General features: G+C 38.0%; 1 long non-coding RNA gene across 1 annotated transcript in view; it reads right to left on the bottom strand.

The window, feature by feature from the left end:
- Positions 1-5,336: 5,336 nt before the first annotated feature.
- LOC131198305 (uncharacterized) overlaps positions 5,337-13,235 on the bottom strand; it is a 35,567-nt gene continuing 27,668 nt past the window's right edge. Inside the window, exons 2-3 of the long non-coding RNA XR_009155046.1 lie at positions 10,295-10,944; positions 5,337-9,775 (exon numbers count right to left, since the gene is read on the bottom strand). This is a non-coding gene — a long non-coding RNA (uncharacterized LOC131198305). The remainder of the gene's footprint in view (positions 9,776-10,294; positions 10,945-13,235) is intronic.

Below are 13,235 nucleotides of genomic sequence, written 5' to 3'. Positions count from 1 at the left end.
GCATATAAAAATAGTTTAGACATATATAAAGAAATGTCACATACAATATAGATGATACCCTTGCCAAACTATTAATTTAAGATATAAATTTTAGCCCAGATGTTCAATTTAGGTGCCACTCATCTATTTTAATCAGCTATTTCTAATGATACAAATAAATTTAATTACAGTAGGTGGCAGTACTTAGCTGAGCTTGGCTGAGTTTGAAAAGGCTTATAAAGAGTGGAACTGGCTTGTAAATGGTTAGGAGACCACAAGAAAATCACTCATAAGCATATAAATTTATAAACAGAAGCCAACACGGATGTTGCTTCAGAAGTTGTGGGCACTTCATCACTGGATGTTTTAAAAGAGACTAGACAACCACTTGTCTGAAATGATGTAGGGTCATCTGAGCAAGGGATTGGACTAGAAGACCTCCAAGGTCCCTTCCAACTCTATCATTCATTATTTTGTAAGAAAATCTCAGGCTCCTAATCATAATCATCATGAAGAGAAGCAGTGACAAATTTTAGCATTACCAAGAAAATTTCATAGTTATTCTTGAAATCTTTAAGATGAATTATCCTTGAAAATTATAGCTTTTTATTTCAATGCATTATTTATCAAAATACTTTTTCCTTATTAAGTAAATATGAAGCTAAGAGTGTAACAAGAATCCACAGTTAAACCCTGATATATATATATATATATATTATCTTCTATTGGAAAGAAACTAGATTTGGTAATAATATCAAATTTTCTGTCTCTTGCCTATAATGAGTAAATCCTATGTAGAATATATTAACCAAGTTAAATAATATCTAATGTCTGTATATATTAATATATTTATTAAAGAATTGCACCTTGTCTATAATATTTAAATGTTTTATGAATTACAGTGATGTATTATGAAACTAGTTGGAGAAACTGATCAAATATCCGATTTAAACACATGCAGATGAAACAAGAAAAAATTTTGGGGGCCAAATATCTTATTTAATTCTAGCAGAAAACCTTGCAGCTATAGGTTTTTGTGTTTTACCTGCAATAAATCTTGCTGTTATCTAATCATACTCTGCAAGTTCAACCAGGGAAAGATCTAATTTATTTTCTATCAAATCCTTAATTTTATTTATCACTTTGAGTAAACATCTGGAAATTTGAAGTTTATGTCTTCAGACATAATATTATAATAACTCTGGATTTATTGGTGCTTTAATGGATAAGTGAAAACTTGGTTATTCTCCCAGTTCTGCAAATATCTGCCACTGACAAATTGATGCAAAGCATATAAACACATAAGTATATCATGTTGATTCAAAGTATGTAACACTTAAGAGGAATAAGTAGCAAACAGAGAAAATAAAAGCTTAATTTTGCTTCTTGTAATGTCACTTCTTTTCTCCTTGGTGTGATATAATTTGTCCTCCTGTACATAGCTTATCAACATTTAGCCTGTAGACATAAAGTATTCTTTACTTTAGAAAAATTTTGTCTGGCAAGGAAACATACAACTGAAGCATTGTCAAGTACTGCTATTTTATTTACTGTATGTATTTTTTACATTCTGGAGCCAAGCTGAATATTTTTTTAAAAAAAATGCAAACAAAATTATTTGTGATGCATAGAAGAAAAACACATAGGGTTTTTTCTGTTTATCTCTGTTTATTAGCTTAGGGAGCCAGCATTGTCTGAATATGCTTCCGTGGCCAGCATGACTATTCACGGAGGCACATGGAATGTTGTTGATTTCCTATTGAAGTGGTACCTATTTATCTACTCACATTTGCATATTTTTGAATTGCTAGGCTGGTAGGAGTTGAGGCAAGTAACAGGAGTTCCCTCCATTGTGCCACCTTGGGCTCTCAGAGTTGGGCTGTGTTTAACTGCTGAACAATTGTGCCCCATAAACAAGCAAAATAAATAAATAAATAATCTGGCTATAACTGTGCAATGAAAGGCAGCCCTTTTTTAACATGTCTTTTGATCCCATGTGATAACTTGCTGCTAAAACAGATCATTCCTTTTATCCTTTCAGGATGCAGAAAACTCAGATTAAATTCACTGGGCTTCCTAAATCTTGCATGAAGTTAGCAACCTGTGTCTTGAGGGCCACAGATGGCCCTTAAGCTAATTAAATACGAGCTTCGAGCTAGTTCTGAAACCCCTTTGCAACCAATTTAGGTCACTGGCAATTATGATTTCTTGCTTTTCTAGCTGCCTGCTGTGCAGAGTGAAGAGAGACAGAATATCTAAGTGGGAGAGAACGGGTATCTAATAGAGAAGTATCTTGCACTGTTTTTACTCTGGCCAAGGGTGCTATTTTGCCAGTTTAGCCTGGTTTATAGGAACTAGTTAATCTTTTCTTGTACAGCTCAACAGATGGTTTGGAATCAGCAGTAATACAGAGGCTGGATGAACTGCTTCCCACATATCACGCTTCAGACTCTCCCCACTTAAAAGAACTGGAAGATATTTATTTTTAACTCTCCAGCCTCTCCTCTTCATTTTCTCTATGAACCTCATCTTGATGTACTGTTAGAATAAATTGTCCCAAAGGTGCTTTTTCAAAAGGTAACTGGACTTTCTTTGTTTTTCCTTAAAGACATTTCATTTCTCATCCAAGAAGCTTCTTCAGTTCTGACTGAATGGTAGAGAATGGAAGGATTTATATTCCTTGCAGAGATCTGGTCATTTGCATCCTTTTAGTGAGTCATTGAGGACATTGGGAAGTTAGGTTAAGGAATAGAATAGAATAGAATAGAATAGAATAGAACAGAACAGAACAGAACAGAACAGAACAGAACAGAACAGAATAGAATAGAATAGAATAGAATAGAATAGAATAGAATAGAATAGAATAGAATAATAGAATTTTTTATTGACCAAGTGTGATTGGCACACAAGGAATTTGTCTTGGTGCATATGCTCTCAGAGTACATAAAAGAAAAGATACGTTCATCAAGAATCATAAGGTACAACACTTAATGATGGTCATAGGATACAAATAAGCAATCAGGAAACAATCAATATCAATATAAATTGTAAGGATACAAGCAACAAAGTTACAGTCATACAGTCATAAGTAGAAGGAGGTGGGTGGTAGGAATGATGAGAAGATTAATAGTGCAGATTTAGTAAATAGTTTAATAGTGTTGAGGGAATTATTTATTTAGCAGAGTGATAGCGTTCGGGAAGAAACTGTTCTTGTGTCTAGTTGTTCTGGTGTGCAGTGCTCTATAGTTTCATTTTGAGGGTAGGAGTTAAAACAGTTTATTTCTAGGATGTGTGGGATCTGTAAATATTCACAACCCTCTTTTTGACTCATGCAGTATAGAGATCCTCAATGGAAGGCAGGTTGGTAGCAATTGTTTTTTCTGCAGTTCTAATTATCCCCTGAAGTCTGTGACACTACCTAGACACCACCTATCTCCTGTTTACAACACAGTCATTTCAGCAGTTCCGAGAAGGTTCTATGTTTGCATAATTCAGGTGACCTTGAGGGCACAGATAAACTTCCAAATGGCCTCAATGACACTCAGAAAGATTGCTAATGACCGGATGACTGCAAGGAATTTTTGGGACAACCATGACCTGGATGACTGAGAATCTCCATAGACAGATTAACCAATTATTAGCTTTAATCTGGTTCAACAATGAAATGTAATCGCCACAGAAGTTTAATAAAAGAAATCAAAATACATAATGGTTAAAAGGGATCTTGGAAATGATCTGTTCCAATTCCCCATCCATGTAGAATCTACTACAGGTTCTTCAACAGATGGGCCAACAGTATCTGTTTAAACACTTCCAGAAAAAAGACAGTCATATGTTTTCCTTCCAGGGAGTATTTTGGACATACTCCAGTTTCCCAGGGTCTGTCTAGAATGCAATATCAGAACTGGATGCAGAGATTGAGGTGGGATTTGACCAAGACAGAATAGAAAAGGATAATGATATATCTTGATACAGACGCTACATTTCTGTTGATGTGCCCTAGATTGGCATTTGCTTCTTTTGATTCTACATTATACTGTTATTCATGTTCATCTTGTGATTACCAAGCTATACATGGGTGAGAGTCACTTCTTCTGTTTTTTTGTGCTCTCTGAGCTTGGTTATTATAATATATTAATAATATATTATTGTTGTTGTTGTTAATATATATACAAAAGGAACGTAGTGGCTCAGTGGCTAAGACACTGAGCTTGTCAATCAAAAGGTTGGCAGTTCAGAGGTTCAAATCCCTAGTGCTGCATAATGGGGTGATCTTCTGTCCCAGCTTCTGCCAACCTAACAATTTGAAAGCACGTAAAAATGCCAGTAGTATAATAGGGACCATCTTTGATGGGAAGGTAACAGCGTTCTGTGTGCCTTTGGCATTTAGTCATGCCAGCCACATGACCATGGAGACATCTTCAGACCGTGCTGGCTCTTCGGCTTTGAAATGGAGATGAGCACCGCCTCCTAGAGTCGGGAATGACTAGCACATATGTGCGAGGGGAACCTTTACCTTTATAATATATGTTTGTTTGTGTGTGTGTTTCTTACAAACATGTGCATGTTAAAAATTAGATAAAGCCAAACTTGTGATTGATACCCTTCCAAATTCTTGCAAAATTTGGCAAATGTTTCAAATTTTGAGCAGGTTTTTCAAATTTCTTCAATGCAAATACATTTGTTTATTGCAAGTTAAAGCACAATTCTAACTTCTTTTGCATTATTGACTTTTAAAGCCTGCAATCCTGACAGGTTACAATTCAGATGCTGCCTCAGTCTGGGATGAGGTTGTGGTTTTTTTTCCAGCTGTATATAAAATTCAAGGTTCTAATATCATTGGCTTTCATTCTTCAGCAATATTATTTGCTGTCGAAACCATCAGATTTTCATTCAGCTGAATTAGCATAGCACATTTGTCCTGCTGTGACACAGTAATAATGTTGAATAGATTTCATTCTTTAGCATATTAACTCACAGAGCTTTGCGGCACTAGCAACTGCCTTTTAACAGATACCCCACCATATTGTTTATCATTATCACTGGAAGTATGAATAATGTATTTAAATATATTTAAGTAACAGCTTGATCCTCTTCCCAAGGAAAATTATGTAGAAATAATAGCAGTGCTACAGTATTTGGTCTGGTTATTTCATCACATGTTCTTTCTGAGCATGGAATCGAATCTGCCCCCTCAGGCAAGTATCATGTTTGGCCTTAGGTAGAAATGGAATTGATTGTCTTGATGAATGAGTTCCTTCACAAAATAGCTGGAGAGGCTATGACTCTGGATATTTCCTGGACATCTCAGAAGCTTTGTTAGCTTTTGTATAATTGGCTGGAGTGGATACAAAAGACATGATGTTATACTGTTAAATTATATGACAGATCAAACCAAGCTTGACATCATGTCTGTGGAGATTCTCAATCATCCAGATCATAGTTGTCTCAAAGGTGTTGTTCTGACCCAGCCTTAGCAGAAGCAAAAAACAGACTCCTTGTCACAAAAAAATCCTCTTTATTTACCTCTTGTGAATTAATTGCATTCACCCACCAAAAAGTCCAGGCAATAGTCCTTCAAGGAGTTAACTGCAGTACAGATCTTATCAGTTCCTTGCGATAATTGTAAGGCAGTGAGCTCCCAGCAGAAAGGCTGAAAATTAAGTTCTGGCAAGCAGTTTTTGTGGCATGAAACACAATGAGCAAAATCTTCAGAAATACGAACTGTTGTCTCCTACGACAACCACTCCCTTTCCTTCTATTTATTCCCCAGCCAGTGTTGGGTCATTCAGTGTCCACATGTACTTTGCTTCCTGAGTTGACTCCTTATCTCCCATTGCTCACATCTTCTAACTGCTCTGCGCATACATGCATCTCAGTGGTAGGTTTCAATTTTTTTTACTACCGGTTCTGTGGGTGTGGCTTGGTGGGCATGGCAGGGGAAGGATACTGTAAAATCTCCATTCCCTTCCCAATCGAGGGGAAGATTACTGCAAAATCCCCATTTCCTCCCAATTAGCTGGGACTTGGGAGGTAAGAATAGATGGGAGCGGGGCCAGTCAGAATTTTTACTACTGGTTCTCTGAACTACTCAAAATTTCTGCCACCGGTTCTCCAGAACTGGTCAGAACCTGCTGAAACCTACCTCTGGTGCATCTGGAACAAGCCCCAGCTGTTCTCCCTCCTCACTCACATTATATCAGTCTCCAAAGGCAGCTGCCTCTCCGGTGGCTGGGAAATGTTGGATGGCCCTTGTTCTATCTCTGTGTCCGACGCAGAGATAGAACAGAGCTTTCCCCAAACTCCATCACTGGCCCAAGTTCCTCCCCAACCTCCTTATCGTCTGAGTCTGTCATCAGGTCCGCTGGCAACTGGCTGGCCACAACAGGTTTTTTTTTTTATTTCTTCAAAAGGCAACCAGATTGTTTTTTTCCTTGATGGAGAAGAAAGAAGTCTACATTTCGGATAGAGAGGACCTTGGTCTGAAAGAGGTTTAAAATAATCCATCTATGTTAGAATTGAACACCTCTCCCCCAACAGAAAGGGAGGAATAAAACACCACCTACCTCCAATTTACAATGCAGTCCTTGGGACTGCTCCAAGAAGATTCCAAAACCAATAGCACCTTGATTCAGCACCTGAGGACACAGATAAACACACAAGTAACCTCAACACTAGGGATGGGTTTCAAAACCCATTGCTACCAGCTCACTCGTGGGTGTGTGCACGCACGCATGCATGCAATGCTTCTGCACATGTGCAGAAACATCTGGGTGAGTGGGCAATCTGGGGCAAACCGGTAGCAACCCACCACTGCTCAACACATCTCAGAGAGAGTGCTAAAGGCTAGATTACCACAAAGAAATACAATCATTCCATCCTCCTCATCATCCCATTTGAACCTATCCTTTCATCTCCCACCCCAGCATTCAGTTTCAACTATAAGTACCTATCCTTCCATCTCTCTGTCATCAGAACTGATGAAGCTTCTTGGATGTGAAGTGAAGCATTTACTTTTTCTTCCGCAAGGAAAAACCAGTCCAGTTGCCTTTTGAAGAAAAAAGCATCTTTGAGGCAAGAATAGAATTTTTTATTGGCAAAGTGTGATTGGTTACACAAGGAACTTGTCTTGGTGCATACGCTCTCAGGGTACATAAAAGAAAAGATGTGTTCATCAAGAATTCTAAGGTACAACACTTAATGATAGTCATAGGGTACAAATAAGCAATCAGGAAACAATCAATATCAATATAAATCATAAGGATTGCCAGCAACAAAGTTACAGTCATACAGTCATAAGTGGAAAGAGATTGGTGATGGGAACAATGAGAAGATTAATAGTAGTGCAGATTTAGTAAATAGTTTGAAAATGCTGAGCTTGATATCTCTCTTCTTTTTCCCTTTTTACTTCATCTTGTGGAATTTTCCACAATCTACTCCAGGGCTGTCAGACTCACAACCCACAAGCCGGATGCATCATGCGCTGGGCACACCCATGCCCAGTTTAGCGAAGGAGAAAAAAGCCATGATATGTCACATGACACCACCATGGTGATGTGTGTTTGACACCCCTCATCTATTCCAATCATCAGGTTTATGATGGTACAAGCCTCTGGAAATTAGGGACTCAAACCCTATCAGCCCTAATTAGCATAACTGATATCAATCTTATTTCAAGAACATCTGGAAACTATGTACACAATGCTATCATATATTTTTTTAGCTATGACAAATATATCTTTATGTGCCTGGTAGACCAGGGAAAATTATACAAAGAATGAATGAAAAGAATATATATCAAATGGGGCGAATTTAGAGATGAGAAGAAATTGTGACTAAAAATAAGTAACATTTAACCAAAAGACATTAACATAGGCCCATTAATATTTTATCATAATTTTAATTTCTGTGGGATATCCTTTGGGTTTTATAGTCATAGTATTTTAATATATTCATTTAATTTAATTTAATAATACTAGTATTTTTAGCTACACTCTTAGCATCTGAAAAAATTCCTGTTATGTTTTATTTCATCAAGGCATGGATTAATCCATTTTTCATGCATGATGCTGATCTGCCTTAAGATAGGAAAAAAGGGTGCTATAAAAAATTAATGACATTGTTAAAAATAATAATTTAAAAACAGGTTTAAAAGCTTCATGAATGACAAGCAGTTTGGGGAAAAAATTACATGAAAAGGTTTGCAAAACCTGCCCCTCATTTGTCTCATTTTCCTTTTTAAAAATATTACTAATAAAACCAAGAAACGCCAGGGATAATGATATTATCCATATATTTAAGTTATGTTTTTGCATTATAACACAATGGCACTACTTGAAACTTCGTTAATTGAAAATTGCTCCAAATCTTTTTTGTGCATAAGGCTAATCTACATTTTCTTTATATGTTCTAGAGTGTGCTTCTTTTTTTTTCTTAAAAATCTGATATACAAAATTACATGCACATGGATATAGCCTTTCTTTTCCTCCTCCTCCTCCTCCTAGCATATTCCCGCAGGTGCAGGATCCACTTTTCGGATCATTGAGCACCACTTTGCATGGTCAGCTGTGTCTCCAGGGTGCAGGCCCACGGCTTGCATATCTTTGTTGATGGTGTCTTGCCATCTCTGTTTTGGGCACCCACGAGCCATTGATTTCTACTTGGTAGGCAGTCTTGGCCACAGTGGAAGGTTCTGCGGTCTGGACATGTCCATGGCCTTCTCCCATCTTAATGTTGTCGAATGGTGTGATGTGGTCAAGAAGGGAGACGCCCAATATCCAAATGGAGCAATCACATTTCCATGGCATGGCGATAGAAAAAGCCTATCTAGTGGTCAAAACTGTGACATAATTCAGTAGTAAATTGGAATTTAACTATACTGTCATCAATTGGGAAGCAGCAAATGGGACACTGAATAGGTTCTTAATGTGCATAACTGACAAGTTTATTGTCCGAAAGGTTGATGTGAGACCTAGAGATCAACTATACTTATTAATAGGCATCAAGTGCTTGAGGAAGTGGTAGGAACTTTGGGAGAGAGTGACCATGTCATATGGTAGAATTTAGCATAAATGCAGGCAAGAGAAACTGAACAAAGTCTAAAAATGAGATAATAAAATTCCGAACAAAAAAATGCTACAGAAGAAGAAAATCTGTAGAGATTCTCAGTCATCCAGGTCATGGTTGTCCCAAAGGTGCTTTTTCAGGAGGCAACTGGACAATCTTGTTTTTCCTTTTGAAGACGTTTCACTTCTCAGCCAAGAAGCTTCTTCAGCTCTGACAGGATAGTGGGAAATGGAAGGATTTATATTCCTTGCAAACAGCTGGTCATTTGCATCCTTTTAGAGGGTGATTGAAGCACTTGGAAGTTTATCTGTGTCCTCAGGGTCATCTAAGTAGTGCTCCTGGTTCCTGTAGTCTGCATTTTTTTCTCTGGAAATCCATTCCTACTTCCACACCATTCAAAGGTTGTCCATCCCAAATTGTATAGCTAAAGGTCTGTAGAGATTCTCAGTCATCCAGGTCATGGTTGTCCCAAAGGTGTTTTTTTTAGGTGGCAACTGGACATTCTCATTTTTCTTTTTGAAGACATTTCACTTCTCATCCAAGAAGCTTCTTCAGATCTGACAGGACAGTAAAGAATAGAAGAATTTATACTCCTTGCAGACAGATGGTCATTTGCATGCTTTTAGAGGGTCTTTGAAGCACTTGGAGGTTTATCTGTGTCCTCAGGGTCACCTGCTCCTGGTTCCTGTAGTTTTTCCTCCGGAAATCCAGTTGCCTCTTAGAAAAACACCTTTGGGACACAAAATTTAATAAAATAAATAAATAAAATAAAATAAAAGAAGAGGGGAAAAAAAGAGACACCTGACTAGATAGCATGGTTGCTGAGGGACTGAAAAGACAAATGGAAAGAATGGAAAAAGTAACCAGTCTACTCTAACTAGAATAGAATAACAGCAAAGAGCCCTAATCGGCAAGGGTAGATTAAGGAATGCTAAGGTTCAGAATGAACGAAGAATTGCAGCAAATGCCATAAAAATAACACAGGAATTTTATTTTGATATCCAAGGAGCAAGAGGCGTGTTAAGGAACCGATTGGTACACTAGAAGAAGAAAATGGCAAGGTGACAGGCAGAAAGGAGAAGGCAGAACTACTTAATTTCTTTTTTGCATCAGTCTTTATGCAAAAAGAAAAAAAAATCCAACCTATCTAAAGCTACCATGAAAGACAGAAGAGGAAATAAGTTAGTTTCTACACTTAGGCAGGAAGACACAGATGCAGTTAGGTTTAGGAATAAAAGTTAAAGAATACCTGGTTCAACAGTAGTCCCTGCCTGTGACAAGGATCTAGGTGCCCTGGTGGACCACTGTGTCATGTCCCACTCCCACTCCGATGACCGGGTCAAGGAAGTCCGTATCAAACGTGGCAACGAAGCCTCTGCAGCTTGCCAAATTCCTTCGAGGTTTATCAGGGCAGGCAGGAGTCCAAGTTGTGACTTCAGTGATAGAGTCCGATATCAGCAAACTAGATGAGACTTTGCTTGACTCAAGGTTGGAATGCCAAAAGCAGGTCCTTTATATAGACTGTGGGGTGTGGCTCCATGACTCAGCATTTATCCAGGCCTGCCCCTCCCTTCCTTCTGCTGGTGTTGCCTCTCAGATCTCCAGAAGCAAGGATCCTCCCACTTTGAATTGTCTTCTGCTGTTTGGGAAAGGGAGGGGTCAGAAGGAGTAGGCCTGAGTAATTCCAATCCCTGGCTGGCTTCCTCTGACGGCTGAGCCAAAGGAACACACGTCATATGAGTGAGGTTTATCGGGCTTGTTTGTTCACTCCTGGAATCCTCTCCGGGCATGGGGCCAGGGCCGGGGGCTGGAGGCATGACAGGCCTGGTTGGAGCCTTCATCTTCATTATCAGACTCGGAGTCTGATAACAGGCCTGGCTGGAGATGGGAGGGGCCCGGCTGAAAAGAGAAGGGAGGACGAGTCACAACACACTGTTTCAGTTTGATCCAGTAGTCCCAAAAAAGCCTAAGCAGATCAATGGTGGGTTTCTACCGGTTTGCCCAGTTCGGGAGAATTGGTTGTGTCGGTGATGGCAGGAGGCTCTGCCCACCCACCCGGATGTCATCACAGATGCTTCTGTGCACATACACAGAAGCGCCATGCATGAGCTTCTGATTCCGAACCGATAGTGAAGTGGAATTGACTACTGAAGCAGATCTAGGCTGCATCAACAGGGGGCTAATAACAAGGTAAAAAAAAACAACTACACTATAGCTGAATACTGCATTAGTGAAACCATGTCTGGAATACTGCATCCAGTTTTAGTCACCATAATATATTAAAAAAGATGCTGAGACTCTAGAAAGGATGCAAAGAAGAGCAAGAAAGATGATAAGGAGTCAGGAGGCTAAATTCTATGAAAAACAGAAAAGGAATTAGGAATGTTTAGCAAATATTTGTCAGTGAGAGATCCAACCTGGAAAATAAGGAGGAATTTCCTGATAGTATAAAATATTAAGGAGTGGAACAGCTTGACTCCTGGAGAAAACACTGAAGGTTTTCCAGATAAGATTGGACAACTATTTGTCTATGATGATATAAGAACTAGAAGACTTCCAAAATCTCTTCCAACCCTATGATAATAAGAAATGTATGGTACACAAATTAGATACAGCCATATTCTGATTGGCATGATGCAATCCATATCATCTTAGTTTTAGATCATGAATATACTTCAACAATTGATTTAAAAAACATATCTTAAATGAGCCGCGGTGGCACAGTGGTTGGAGTGCAGTACTGCAGGCTACTTCTGCTGGCTGCCTGCAACTTGGCAGTTCAAATCCAGGCTCAAGATTGACTCATCCTTCTATCCTTCTGAGGTCAGTAAAATGAGAACCCAGATTGTTGGGAGCAATATGCTGATTCTGCTTTGAGAGGGTTGTAAAGCACTGTGAAGTGGTATATAAGTCTAAGTGCTATTGATATTGCTATCTATTCCTTTCCAGCAGGAAAGTACATTTCTTTCCATTAAAACAATCCACTTTGCTGTGTTCCAAGCTCATAAACCTAAAATTGTTCATAAAATGTCAATTTTCATATTCAATTTTCATCATCTACCATATTTTTCTCAAGATTGTATTAACACATATTATAACCAGAACGCTAAAGGGGTCATAACTAGGTATGTGCAAAGCATGTGAGTCAGACTACCCTCAAGCTTTTTACAACATCACCCTTGGAAAACTGATCTCCAACTTTTATAAATATAATTGAAGAACCTAATAAACCCAGAACAACACTTTTTCTTAAAATAACTTAATTCTTAAATTATAAAAGGACATTCTGGGAAGTTAATCTCAGCTCCCAAACTTAATACAGGAGACAGGTGTGAAAAGATAGAAAGAAATCTACAGCATGATAATTAGCAGATCCAGAGACAACTCAAAAGAAGTAGGTAGACCAACCTTACAATTTAAATGTCAAGAGTAAAATAAAAGCTTGGTTTCCTTTTTTTTTAGACTGACATGACCTCTCAGTTTTAAAGCCTCATGAATATTTAATTTCATGTGGAAAGTATTAATGTTTAATTTGCTCCCTTCCTTCCATTTCTTTTTGGAAGCATAGTGGATATTTCTTTCATTAGGAAATATATTGATATATAAATACATTGATTTACACACACACACACACACACACACACACACACACACACACACACATATATACATATACATATATATATATATATATATATATATATATATATATATATATATATATATATATATATATATATATATATATATACACATACATATATATTCTGAGGTTTTCCAGATAAGATTGGACAACTATTTGTCTATGATGATATAAGAACTAGAAGACTTCCAAAATCTCTTCCAACCCTATGATAATAAGAAATGTATGGTACACAAATTAGATACAGCCATATTCTGATTGGCATGATGCAATCCATATCATCTTAGTTTTAGATCATGAATATACTTCAACAATTGATTTAAAAAACATATCTTAAATGAGCCGCGGTGGCACAGTGGTTGGAGTGCAGTACTGCAGGCTACTTCTGCTGGCTGCCTGCAACTTGGCAGTTCAAATCCAGGCTCAAGATTGACTCATCCTTCTATCCTTCTGAGGTCAGTAAAATGAGAACCCAGATTGTTGGGAGCAATATGCTGATTCTGCTTTGAGAGGGTTGTAAAGCACTGTGAAGTGGTATATAAGTCTA

Source organism: Ahaetulla prasina, chromosome 4 (assembly GCF_028640845.1).
Source record: "Ahaetulla prasina isolate Xishuangbanna chromosome 4, ASM2864084v1, whole genome shotgun sequence".
In the NCBI taxonomy this organism is placed as follows: Eukaryota; Metazoa; Chordata; class Lepidosauria; order Squamata; family Colubridae; genus Ahaetulla; species Ahaetulla prasina.
The sequence above is the reverse complement of the archived record's forward strand: the minus strand, read 5'-3'. Positions and strand labels throughout refer to the sequence as shown.